A 12,490-nucleotide genomic window follows, 5' to 3' on the forward strand; every position below is an offset into this window, starting at 1 on the left:
AAAGCATCACACTTGTTGCCTAAGACAGTTGTGTTAGTTCTCCACCCACTTCTATGTTAAGGCCAAACCTCAATACAATAACAACTATTCTCCAGTGAGAAAAAAATGCAATGTGCAGCTTTTGTCTTTCAATATGTTATGTAGGTGATGTGCTACAACTACATTCTATTATTTTTTTAGAATTTTGTGAATAACAGTTCTGGACTGTAGCTAATGCAGTTTACCTTTGAGATCATGAACTCTAGTATACTACTTAACTTTGTAACTGTATTAAGATGCTTTTTAGTTAGAGAGAGCTCATTTTTGCTTGGTGTTTCATTTCATTGCTATTCCAGGGGTCAGTATTGTATTAAGACGCTTTTTAGTTATTCAGAGCTCGGTTTGCTTATGTGTTTCATTTCTTTGCTATTCCAGTTTCAGAACTGTTTTATGATGCTTTTCTTTTATACAGAGCTCATTTTGCTTAAGCATTTCATTACACTGCTTGCTGTTCCAGGTATTAGTATTACACTACTAGCAAGCAATGATCTATTACGACTATTTGGCGATTTTAGTACTGTTCAAAGTTTGTTCATTGCATTTCAGCAGCCTGTAGAATGTCACTTAATTCTCGGTTTATTCTGGATGAACCTTGCAGTGTCAGCTCAACAGGACACTACCTCAACTGAACCTAGATTTTAAGCATGTTTCTAGTTGCCAACTGAAGAATCATTTGCGAGCAGCTTTAAAATAGATAGGTCGTTCCACTCCTAGCCTATTAGCATCTGTTGTTAACCTGTATGTTGGCTTATTTGACTATGAAAAGTCACTGCTTGGCTCCAGTTATTGCATTGTGCAATGACGTTTAAATTTATTTAAATGTGTTAATTCACTACCGTTCTGTTACCTGCTACAATCCTATTTCATATGCCTTCCCTCTGTAAACATTCTACAATCCCTCCTACATGGTACTGCACTGTTTCTGTTCTCTGTAAACCTTAAGTTGTTCACTTCTTTCTCACTCTCTTACCCCTCCCTCTCTCTATACTATTTTCTTTAAACATCTTTGTGTATTGCAAACCAATAATACAGGCTCTCATCTAACTTCCATCCATTTTTCTCTTCTTTTTCTAGAGTGCTAAACAATTGAAACGCCAAAAAGGAACACTCATCTACCCAGTCTGAAGCACATTTTGCCTCCTCAGCATTGCCAAAACAATCCTGCAAAAATGCAACCTTTCCTAAAGTATGTTCATATCTCCACTTAATTACAGCATTTACTCTGCATGTACCCGGCTCCTAGTGCATCACAGAACCTTAAACCTACCCTCCTGCTGCACTATTTGCACCTTTTCATTTATCCTTACTGTCCAACCCCCCGCTGCACTATTTGCACCTTTTCATCTACCTTTTTACAGGTCTATTCCCTCTTTTAACCTACCTGTCCCCCCTCTCTGTCGCTGCTTCCCTTAAAAAAAAACTGTGATTTCTCTCACTCATCTCTACTACTCAGGTTTTTCTAACAATAAGCCTTAGCTTAGTTTTTACTGTTTCACTGATTGCTTTTCTTTTCCTACTCAGCCTGCTGAGATCTAGTCTAACCCGCTACGCTTAGGTTCACTCCACTACCCTACCCCCATTCCTACCCACACCAGAATACAATTAAATTTATAGCTAACATCCTTTTCTCCACCCTCCTAGCACCTCCCCTTCCTCCCATTTTTCATTAATTACATTCTGTATTATTCCGTTCTTACCTATCACTACTCAATCACCAGTCCCACCTATCTAGCCACTACTACATGACATACCCCTCCCACTCACTTCATCCAACCACACAAATAGCTCCCCCTCAAACACACCACTACCCTATCAATACTCCCTTCACCTGGGCAACACTTGCTTCATGTCTCCTTACCTCTACCTTCCCCTCGAATTAAACACGCCTATTCTACTACATACCACCTCCTCTAAACTCTCTTTAATTACTGTAACTCCATAGTCTTGCTGTAACTACTATAACATCCATTACCTCCCAATCTATTTAAACTAAAAACACCTCATCTTAAAGCTTAAACCCTCAAAACGCTATTATACAAAGCACTCACCTCTATACTTCTTCACCTCATTATCACACCATGTTTATTACTTTCTTCTCAACTCCCCTTCTAATATTCTTATACTACCTCTCCTCATATCATACACAAATCCACTACACCTTCCTCCAACCTCCATTCATAATACCCCAGCCTCTCAGTCCCAGTACTCATTCTCAATAACACCCTCTATCTTCCCTACTCCAAACTCCTCCCTTCACAAAAATCAAAATCCCCCTACACCTCAGTCATCCCTAGAACTAAGCCAAAATACTACTTATACCATATCTCTTACCAAACCTTAACTTATTCCTTCAAACACTTTGATCCGTTCAGGTGATATCCATTCTAATCCAGGACCAAATGCTCACCTAACTACACATCCTGTTGCTCTTCACTCCAATAATGGTAATATACTCAATGAATATCAGCAGCAGTCTCAAGAAAGTTACTGAATTTCATGCTTGGATGAAATAACACTCCCCAGATATAATAACCCTTACTGAAACTTGCCTCAAACCTCACATCTCGGACAAAGAATTCCTTCCCCTGGTTACAACATTCTAAGTCTTGACAGACCTAATAAAAAAGGTGGGGAAGTTGCTATAATTTACTCTAACCACATCACCTTGCCCCCCATCTAACCCTCCCCCTTCTTTTCACCCCATTGAACTCCTGTCAACTGCAAAATTAATGACCACAATACATTAACTATTGCTGCAATACCTCCTGATGCCATCATCACCATATTAGAACAAATCCTCTCCTGGCTCACATATAACATAACTAATGAAAGTACTCTCCTAGGAGACGTCAACATCAACTAGTTTCCACTAACCTCTAGCAGCCCTTGCTAAAGCAAAGAAACTGCAGATTCTTTCCATTCTATGGAGCAATATGTATTTCATATAGAGGACAGAACATCTGCAGTGGAAAAGCTTTGGGACAAATATATGGATGAGAGAAATTGTCGTATGGAGACTCCTTTCCAATCTGTTGAGGCTAACATAGCAGTTAATTTGACTAATGAGGTACAAGAAATGTGTAAACATTGGAACATAATTGATTTTTGTTGAGACTAATACCCAACATCCAGAGTCTCAACAGGTACTTAGAATTGAATATTACATCAAGAGGGCTTCATGCCTTTAAAGACCCTAGTACCCCCTTTGATATGGGAGTGGAAGATCATCAGGTATTTAGGGAGAGATGGGTTGCTGCAGCCTATAAATGTGCATTAGAATGGATTTGTCATAGATTTATCTAATAGACTTGCTACAGCAAGGATGGATTCTTTGCTGTCTGAAATTAATGATAAACTTAAGTCATGTGAAAAAGACTTGGTGGACAAAAAGAAGGGAAAGCTCTGGGGGGACTTGAGAGACTACAGTAATGGGAAGGTGTTTCTCTGGATATTTAAAGTGCATGACCAGTAGGCTAGTAACAATGGAACCAGGAAGAAACCATTAACGGTTTCACTTGCTTCGTCAGAAGATCTGAGCTCTACAGAAGAGGAATGTGAATACCCCCCTTTGCCTCCAGCACAAGATCCTATGGTTCATCAAGAGAGATTTCATAATGTCAACAACAGGACTGGGGGCTTTCAGAATGAAAGAAAAAGAAGTCGAACCAGTTATGGACAGCAACAATATAATGAAGGACATAATAAACAGCAGTACAAAAAAGGTAGATGGCAATAATGTTTTTAAGTTTCTGATTCTAATGTTGTAAATCTTTCTGGTGAAGTTATAATGGATGTGTTACAATCCGTTTTAAATCTCGGATTAAAATATGTTCCAACGGTCCTGCCTTGCTTGCATAACTTAAAAAATGAAGTGTTTCGGTTAATTAGAAAATTGCATTTAATATGCTTTTTTGATAAAAATGAGCCTGCAGAGGATTTGTGTACTGAACGTTCTAATGACAGTTTTTATTCTTGTAATTCTGAAATATCTTGTGGTGGGGAGGTTTTAGTGAATTCTTCTTGTTTATTGAATACTTCCAGTATTTTAAGCAAAAGCAGATTTGTACCCCCTTTTCATAATCAAACTATTCAAAAATTTTCTGCAGTATGTAATTTTTCTATTGAACGTTTATGTAATTGTTGGGAAGGCAATATGAATGTCAACTTTAACTTGTCTATAGAACAATGGCAGGCCTTAAAATGTTTGGGTAGCAATACTCAACTAGTAGTAAAACCGGCAGATAAAGGCAATAAGGTGGTCATTTTGAATTATAACCAGTATGCAAAAATGCGCTATGATCTTTTGAATGATATAAAAGTGTATAATAGAGTTGTTAGGATGTATAAGCAAGCTATTTACTATGAGGCGCTGCTTCATAAAGGTTATAGATTAGGCTATTTCTCCCAAAATTACATTGAAAGGAAATTTTCTCTGCAGGACTGTGAATTAGCAGTTTTTTACTGCTTACCTAAAATACATAAGGGCCTGGAGAACTTACAAGGCAGGCCGATTGTCTCAGCTAGAAAGTATTTTTTACACAACATAGGTATTTTTTTACATGAGTATTTACTTCACTATGTTAAAAAAAAAGTATCATACATCAGAGATACACAAGATTTTATTGAAAAAATTGCAGGTTTAAGTTGGGAACAAGGTATTTATTGGATGGTAACAGACGCACAGAGTCTTTCCACAAACATTTTACATATTCAATGGATGAAGGCCCTGAAGTATTTTTTTAGGAGAGACCTCTTTATCTAGTTATGGATTGGCGCTTGTTAAGTTCTGTTTAGAAAATAATTATTTTATTTTTAACCAAGACATTTTTCATCAACTACAAGGTACGGCTATGGGGGCATCCTTTCCCCCATGTATGCCAACTTAATGATGTTTTTTTTTTTTTAAATTAAGAGTATGTTTGGTCTTTCTTTCTATAAAAGATATGTCATTAGGTATTTTTAGATACATAGATGATTTGATTTGTTTGTAGGGGAGGTAATGACCAGGTAAACATTTTTATGGAGCAGTTAATAATAACCAGTTTGGTCTCAAGTTTAGTGGCTTACAGTTAGGTGAGAGAGTTATTTTTTTTAGATTTGGAATTGTGGGTGTACAAACAGGATTTATCGGTAGGAAAGTTTATAGAAAGTTCAAAGGAGGGGGTTCACATTTCCTGCATGGTTCCAGCTGTCACCCCCCTCCCCCACTTGACGTCTTCTTTACCATACACTGGGTTTCTGAGAATAAGCAAGTTGTGTAATTTAGGTAAAGATTTTGAAGAAGATATACAACATTCAGTTAAAATGTTTACACAAACAGGATATACGACAGAAGTATTAGAAGCTTTAAATAGGGTTAGAACTAGACGTTACAAAGGTGAATATCTAAGCAGAAGAAGAAACTCAGTAAATACACCTAATGAGGGACTTTCATTTATTGAGTTGATAGACTTTGACAAAAGAATAGGTAGGGGAGATGTAGGAAATAATAGTGCCAACCACACCGGTAAGATGATTTACTTTGTGACTATTTGCAATGTATGAAGCCAACAGATTGTGCAATTTTTACATTACTATTGGCCTATGTTGTTTAAAGATGGTATTTTAGAACAATGTTTAGCAAACAAACTTTTGATTTCTTATAAAAAGGGCTGTAGTATTTCTGATATAATAGTGCACTACAAATGTCAAATGCCAAGTATGAATACATAGATTATTTTAAGATATGGCACTTTTAGCTGTGGGAAATGTTCTATTTTTCTCATGTTGCAAAGAACTTTTCTACTATAAATTATTTTCCAAATGGATGCTACACTTGCAATACAGAAGGAATTGTGTATATTCTGAAAAGTCCATGTAACAAGTTTCATGTACATGAAAGTAAACAGAAATTTAAACTGCATCTTCAAGAACATATAAGGGACATTAAAAAAGTTAATTGTAACAGTCCTTTAGCTATGCATTTTAAAGACTTTCATGCAAGTAACTTTAAACTGTTGCAAGATTGTGTTTTAGAACAAGTGGAGTCTATTTTTTAGACCCTGTATCAATAATAGAAAAATGGTTGTATAAAGAAGCACTTTTTACTTTGAAATTTGATACCTTGGATCACAAAGGTTTATACACAGAACTTAATTGGAAGTATTTGATTTAATTAATTGTTTAATTGACTGAGTATATAAGGGGTGAGGGAAGTTGCATTGTATTTGTACTCCCTGAAGGCTTAACAGATGAGGCGCCAGAGTGTATGAAAAGAGAATAAACTGTTTTGCTTGTGTTTCATTACATTTTGTTTGGACTTGCAGTGGCTGTTTGCTTGCTAAAGCATTAACTTGCATGGCTTCTCAAAACTAATCACCACACCAACCCATATCAATAAACCAACTAATTCCAGTTCTACTATAGACTGGATACTAATTTCTCATCCATAAATATACCACTACCCTGAATCTCTACCTGACTCATTAAGCGACCACTCACCAATTAGAGTGCACAGATTCTCCCTCCCCCACTCCAGACCTCACAAATTTATAGAAAGCCGTACATTATTTGATTTCCCCCAAGATACCTTTAATAGCATTCTCTACTCTATTAACTGGTCCTTTCTAACTTATCTACCTCTTGATGATGCAGTGCAAAAATTTAACTCTAATTTCTAAATGTTTTGAACTCCCTTATCCCCCTTCCAACAATTAGAGTTAAATCTCTCAGCACATCCTTATTATCTCAAACAATACACTAATGCCTAAAATAGCCAATGCTTGGAAAATCCTCCCACATCTTCAAACCTATAAGGAACTTTGCAACCTTGAAGTCCAAAAAACCAAAGGACGAAAGCGCTTAACAATATTACTTTAATAAAATTTATTCTTGGGTGGCACTCGGCTCTGAAGTCTTTCCATTCCTTGTCGAGTTACAAAATCTGCTCCTTTACTAACTATCTTTATGATATGTAAAATGCTACTACTGAATCAGATGACAAAGTGATTTTATTATACTCAGGACACTGCCTCTACATACAACGTTTTTTCTATGTATTCTGCAAATAATTCTGACAAATTGCATTTGACACCATCTGTGCATACAACTATACATACTGATCATCTGTCTAACCCTTGTGATGAAATGTGTAACCATATGATGTAATACTGTTTTTTATTATTAATGAGCTATGTGCTCTCGACATTTGTTACTGTGTTAAACTACTGTATATGATAGTGAAGCTTTTCTTCCCAAGCCTCTGCTGAAAAAGGGCACTAGCTCAGTCAGACTATCCCAGTCAGCAAATGTCAAATAAATATTTAAATGACAGCAAGATATTTTATGGGCCATAAAAACCCACATACATAAAGATTTTGGGTGTCATTACCTTGGATCTGGTTGATGGCAAGTCTGCACTGCAATTTACAAGTTGGCTGTTCTAAACAGCCTCAAAATAAAACTTCTGATAACCATTTCCTGCTGGGGGACAGGGGGGAAATCATTTCACTGTACCTATACAGATGCTTAAGAACACATCCTGGGAAATTTTAGCAGTCCCTCGTCTGCTGTGTGAGCCCCCCCCCCTGTTCTTATTTTCTAATTACTCCTAAACAGGGGAAAGGCTAGATGTAATGGGACCCAGAATGGGTTTTGTTCAGAACTCTACTGTACATTCTGAAACACTAACTCCCTCCTTTACCTAGGACTAGAAAATCAAGGCTATGCCACTGCGATGTTGGGGGAAGAATGGACAGAACTTGTAACAAATAAGGAATCACCAAGGGGAGAACAGAGAGAATAGCCTTTGTTGTCACCCAGTAGATTATTGAGGCTGTGGTAACTTGCATGGTCCATTTCCTATAAAAAGGTCAGAACTCAGTGGGATAGATTTTGGGCAATTTTTGAAATGGGGAAAGAAACACCTGTTTAACTTCCTGCATGGTCTTCTATTTTTAATATTGTCTGGAATTAATTTCTGAGCTGGAGGACAAGATACAAAAATGTGGTCAATACCAACATTTAGCAGCATTCTCTTAGCCCCAGTGAAGGGCTGCTTGTGAGGCCAGTCTATATAAATGGGGAATCATAGCAGACAGGTACTCATGTCAGTTGACTTTCAAGGAGGCCATCTGCAGTGGGTAACTGCTTGGATTTGCTCTCCGATGTCACTAGATTGGTATATTTCTGAATTTTTTTTCATTTTTTTGCTCAGTGGTATGCATGCCTCCTGCTGCTGGACCAAGCAGGGAAGAACAGATTGTTCAGCATCTGTGTTGTTCAGTTAGAATATTATCCACTAAACAAGCACAAACTAAAAAGACAAAAAGAAAGAAAGCACACCCATATATGCATGCAAACAATATAATACATTATGCACTGTACACATGGAAGAAATAGTGCATTAATTTGAATTCACCACAGTGCAAAAGGGCAAGAGAAGCTAGCAAACTGGTTTCAATTTGTTTACATCTCATTTCAGTGCATAATATAACACCTACCTCTCTAGCATTTATGAAGTTCATACCAATGCCAACGCTGATGTCATTACTAACGCCACTAATAATAAAAAAGTGAAATAAACATTTCAAAACTAATCAATAAGGAAGTATTTAAAGAAGTAAATTTCTTACAGCCTTTTGATAATCAAAACTGCAACATTCATTAACGTCAGGCGGCACAATGCCAGGACACTTCTATGGGCTAGGCTTGCAAAGGCTCCAGGGCCATTAGCCTAGTACGTATCTATGAGCAAATGTCAATTAAAAAAAATATATCTCATATCAAAACTTATAGGACAGTGCCATCTAGTTGCTAAAAGGTTTACTAGCATTTACATTTCTTTATAAAGTTTCATTTAAACCAGTTTTAAAAACTCCTCCAAACTAGAGGTGGCACATGAAACCCCTTTGTGCAAAAGAAACTTTCCAAGTGGAAGGTGAGCAAACTGAAGATCTATGTCTGCCCTTGTGCAAAAACTTGACAATTGGTGGTAAACATGAAGAGTCCCAAGTCACTGTTTGGAATTTCATGATTTAACTTGGGAACATTGGCTAAGGAGCGTGGTTTGTCTGCATTTGCCTGAAGTGATTAGTTCCAAAGGTGCCCGATCGAGTTAGCCATTGCTGACCTCTTGCCTGCATAGATCGAAGAGTTGCTTTCCAATTCTTGAGTTGATGTTGGACTTGAATGTTGTGTTGTAGAATAAGAGTCAGTTTGCCTTGTGGAATAGTGTGTTCCTTGAAGTTAATTAATGCCTTGAAGAACATCTCCTGCCCTGGTCTCCTTCATGTACCCATGTTGATGCTGTACTGCTTGTCTTGACTTGTCTTGTACTGTACTATGTTTAGACTTGGCATGTAGATGTGTCCGAGTTTCCATCCATTATCCTCTGAAGCTAAAATCTGCTTAGTATGAGCTGTTTAGGTTTGTCTTGCTCTTAGCCCACAAATCACAAGAAATTCTGTCAATAGGGTTTGATTCTTGGAGCCCAAATCCAAATCCCTAAGTGAAGGCCAATTTTTTGTTTGACCACATAAGTCCCAATATCATAGTTACATTTTTGGCATTTAGGAACACCCAATGCCACCAACCCATGCCAGAATTGAAGGAGAAGGACCCCCCTTGCAGTGAATGCTCACCATACAGATATGCCGGACTAGCAGATGTTTGTATGAGATGGTTTTTGTCCGATGATTGTTTCTCCTCTTTGCTGCTCATCAGAAAGCTGTGCCCTTCTGACATGTCTTGAGTGGGTACTATGAGGGACTTTAGAATAGTGAGTCTCAAGCCAGAGGCATCTTGTCATCAGTATACACTAGGAAGGATGCATCCAGTTCTACAGCCAGAATTAGGCAGAATCAGTAGTAAGTCTTATATTTGGGACAGGTTAGAATCATAGAGCCATCCAAGTAGCAAGGACCTGAATTGAATAGTAGCTGGTAGAAAGTTGTGACTATCACAATGTAGATAAGCCAAAGGAGCAATGCAGAGAACTGATAATGAGAATTTCCCCTGCAGATGCCTTGAGAGCCTAATGCAGAGATATACTTATGGGAATACCCAGCTGGCTCATGAAGTGAAGCTACTCCAGGTGATCTTAAAGCAGCAGAGGTAAAAGCTGTTGAGCTGGTGTGTGTGTGTAAGTTTTGATGTCCAATATGGTGAAAAGGGATTGTATGTTGCAATAAGGTCTCCAACTTTTCCCTGTCTTTGGTACTTTTACTTAGATAAAATCTTAGGCTCCTTTTCATCCTTTCCCCTGATTTGAGGGAGGGGCTGGCGGAAAATAATATGGAGTAACAGAAATTCCTTTGTCTCGCAGCCGCCTGGCCGTCCTAGGATGGAGTGAGGGCGCATGTAATTGAAATAAAGGGGAAAGTGGAATAAATAATCCCACAACACCCATCTGTCTTATATCTCCAATGCCCAATGTTCTTTGTAGTGAAAAGATCAGAGTCTCCCAAAAAAGAACCACTGCTGCCAAAAAGGGATCTAGAACAGTGAAAATACGGGGCGCTGGGTGGCAGGCTGCCAGGCCTGCCCTCACCAGAGTCTGACTGAGGCTGCTGAGCCTGGTCCTGCCTGAGTTAGACCTGAGCCTGTCCCTTGAGCTCTAGACCCTCCTACCAGGCTCTGCCTACACCCTAGCATCACCCCAGACTGCAGGGCAGTAGGCCCCCTTCTACTTCTACCTATACTGCACGCAAAGCAATAACAAAAATCTTTGCATAGACTAAAAATCTCTTTTAGTTTCCAGGTGAGACCAAATTTTCAATCTCCACACAGACTGTCCAAGAGCATCCAAAATAACATGCTCAGCAAAATCCCATGCCCTCATCCAATCATGCCTCGCAACATGCTCAGAAGGGAACTGCTCGAAGAACAGAACTAGTGGCAGCCAAAGCCGAGGAGGCCATTACAGCATCAAAAACCACTGCAACCAATGAATACCCACTTGTTCAGACACATGACTCAAACCCAACTAAACTCAAAGCATCACCTAGAATTTCTTGAGAAAAATTTTTAGATTAGATAATTTTGATATTTGGGCATAATTTTGATACAATTCATATGAGAAATTGTTTTTCCCATCTATCTTTCTAAAAGTATCACTTTCTTTCCTTGCCTCTTTATCCAGGGTTTTCTTAACCAGTTTACCCTAACAACTTTTACATTAACACCAACCTGAGAAACACCCCCGGACTTATCCTTCCACTCTCGCCTTGGCACCCTATGGGCCACTTAGAGCATTCTACCTTACGAGCCAGAGGCAGAATCAGGATTCAGGGAACAGAAGGCAATTCATCAAAGGATCACAAAAACATCTTCCACAGGTAAAAACAGCTAACACAGCTAAAACAAGAATATGCAAGGGTAAACCAAAAACAAGAATTCCCCTTCGTTTTCCTGCCTAAAGAGTAATCTCCCAAAGAATTCCCCAGAGATTTTCCTCAGGATGAGAAGAATCTGAGACTCAGAAATAGAAGCTAGAGGATGGGAATGGAGATCTTCCATCAGAAGAAGGATAATACTCTGAATCTTCTTCAACAGAGTCTCAGAAGACTCAGAAACACTGTTCACTGTTCAAAACTCTCAAACTCAGGTTCCACCTCAGCCCTCATCTTAAGGGGGGCTTCAGGATAATAATCAACATTTCAGCCATTTTAAGCATATGTTTCTTGTTTCTAGAACCTGAACCTGAAGTGCTAGGAGAAGCCCCTCTCCAGAGGCCTACCTCTCCAGAGAAAGGCAGAGAAAAGAGTAGTAGTCCTCTCTGCCTCTGACTCTGACCTGCTCCTCTGGAAAACTCTGGGGCCAAACCAACCTCTAAAGAACCGGTTCAACAACCCCAACAGGACTGTTGGTTCCTCTTGCTGCTGTCCTTCTTGCGTGTTTGGAGCGATCGGCATCCGGCGGCATACATTTACAGGCTGCAGCAACCCGCTACAGGCACTGGCACAGTCCTAACCTAGTGCAGTCTAACCTTCTCTTAATAAGCAGCCACAACAACTAACATCAACAACGTCGTCCTCAGCAACTAAGGAATACACAAGGTATGGTAATCCTATGAGGTATCTGTTTCCCACAAATTAACACAAGAAATACAGTTTTTGACATTCTTTAAATACTGGAGGCAAAAAAAAAAAAAAATAAAAAAACGGGTACTTAGCCAACTTTGATTCGCGGTCAAATCCCGACTTGGAAAAATTTCAGAAACGCCAACCTGCACTCAAAACTGCTTCTGCAACTCGGACCATGCATCAAAGACAAAGCGACCAAGGATGTGAATGGGCGTGAATTAGTTGGCATTACTGACGATTGGCGCTGGCGTCGCCTCCTGACCAGCCTTATACTTTGGTATTCGGGCCGACTGGACAGCGGACTACCCCAATAGTTAGGACTGCAGCAATGTGGAACGAAGAACATCTTAACTGCTAGCATTTCCATCTCATGTGCTTTTCTTATTTTA

At 38.9% G+C, this 12,490-nt stretch overlaps 1 protein-coding gene across 11 annotated transcripts in view; it reads right to left on the reverse strand.

Annotated features, from left to right (window-relative positions):
- NUDT2 (nudix hydrolase 2) overlaps nucleotides 1–12,490 on the reverse strand; it is a 365,305-nt gene that overhangs the window by 837 nt on the left and 351,978 nt on the right. The window lies entirely within an intron of this gene.

This window comes from Protopterus annectens, chromosome 1.part1 (assembly GCF_019279795.1).
Source record: "Protopterus annectens isolate FY-2018-M chromosome 1.part1, PAN1.0, whole genome shotgun sequence".
In the NCBI taxonomy this organism is placed as follows: Eukaryota; Metazoa; Chordata; order Ceratodontiformes; family Protopteridae; genus Protopterus; species Protopterus annectens.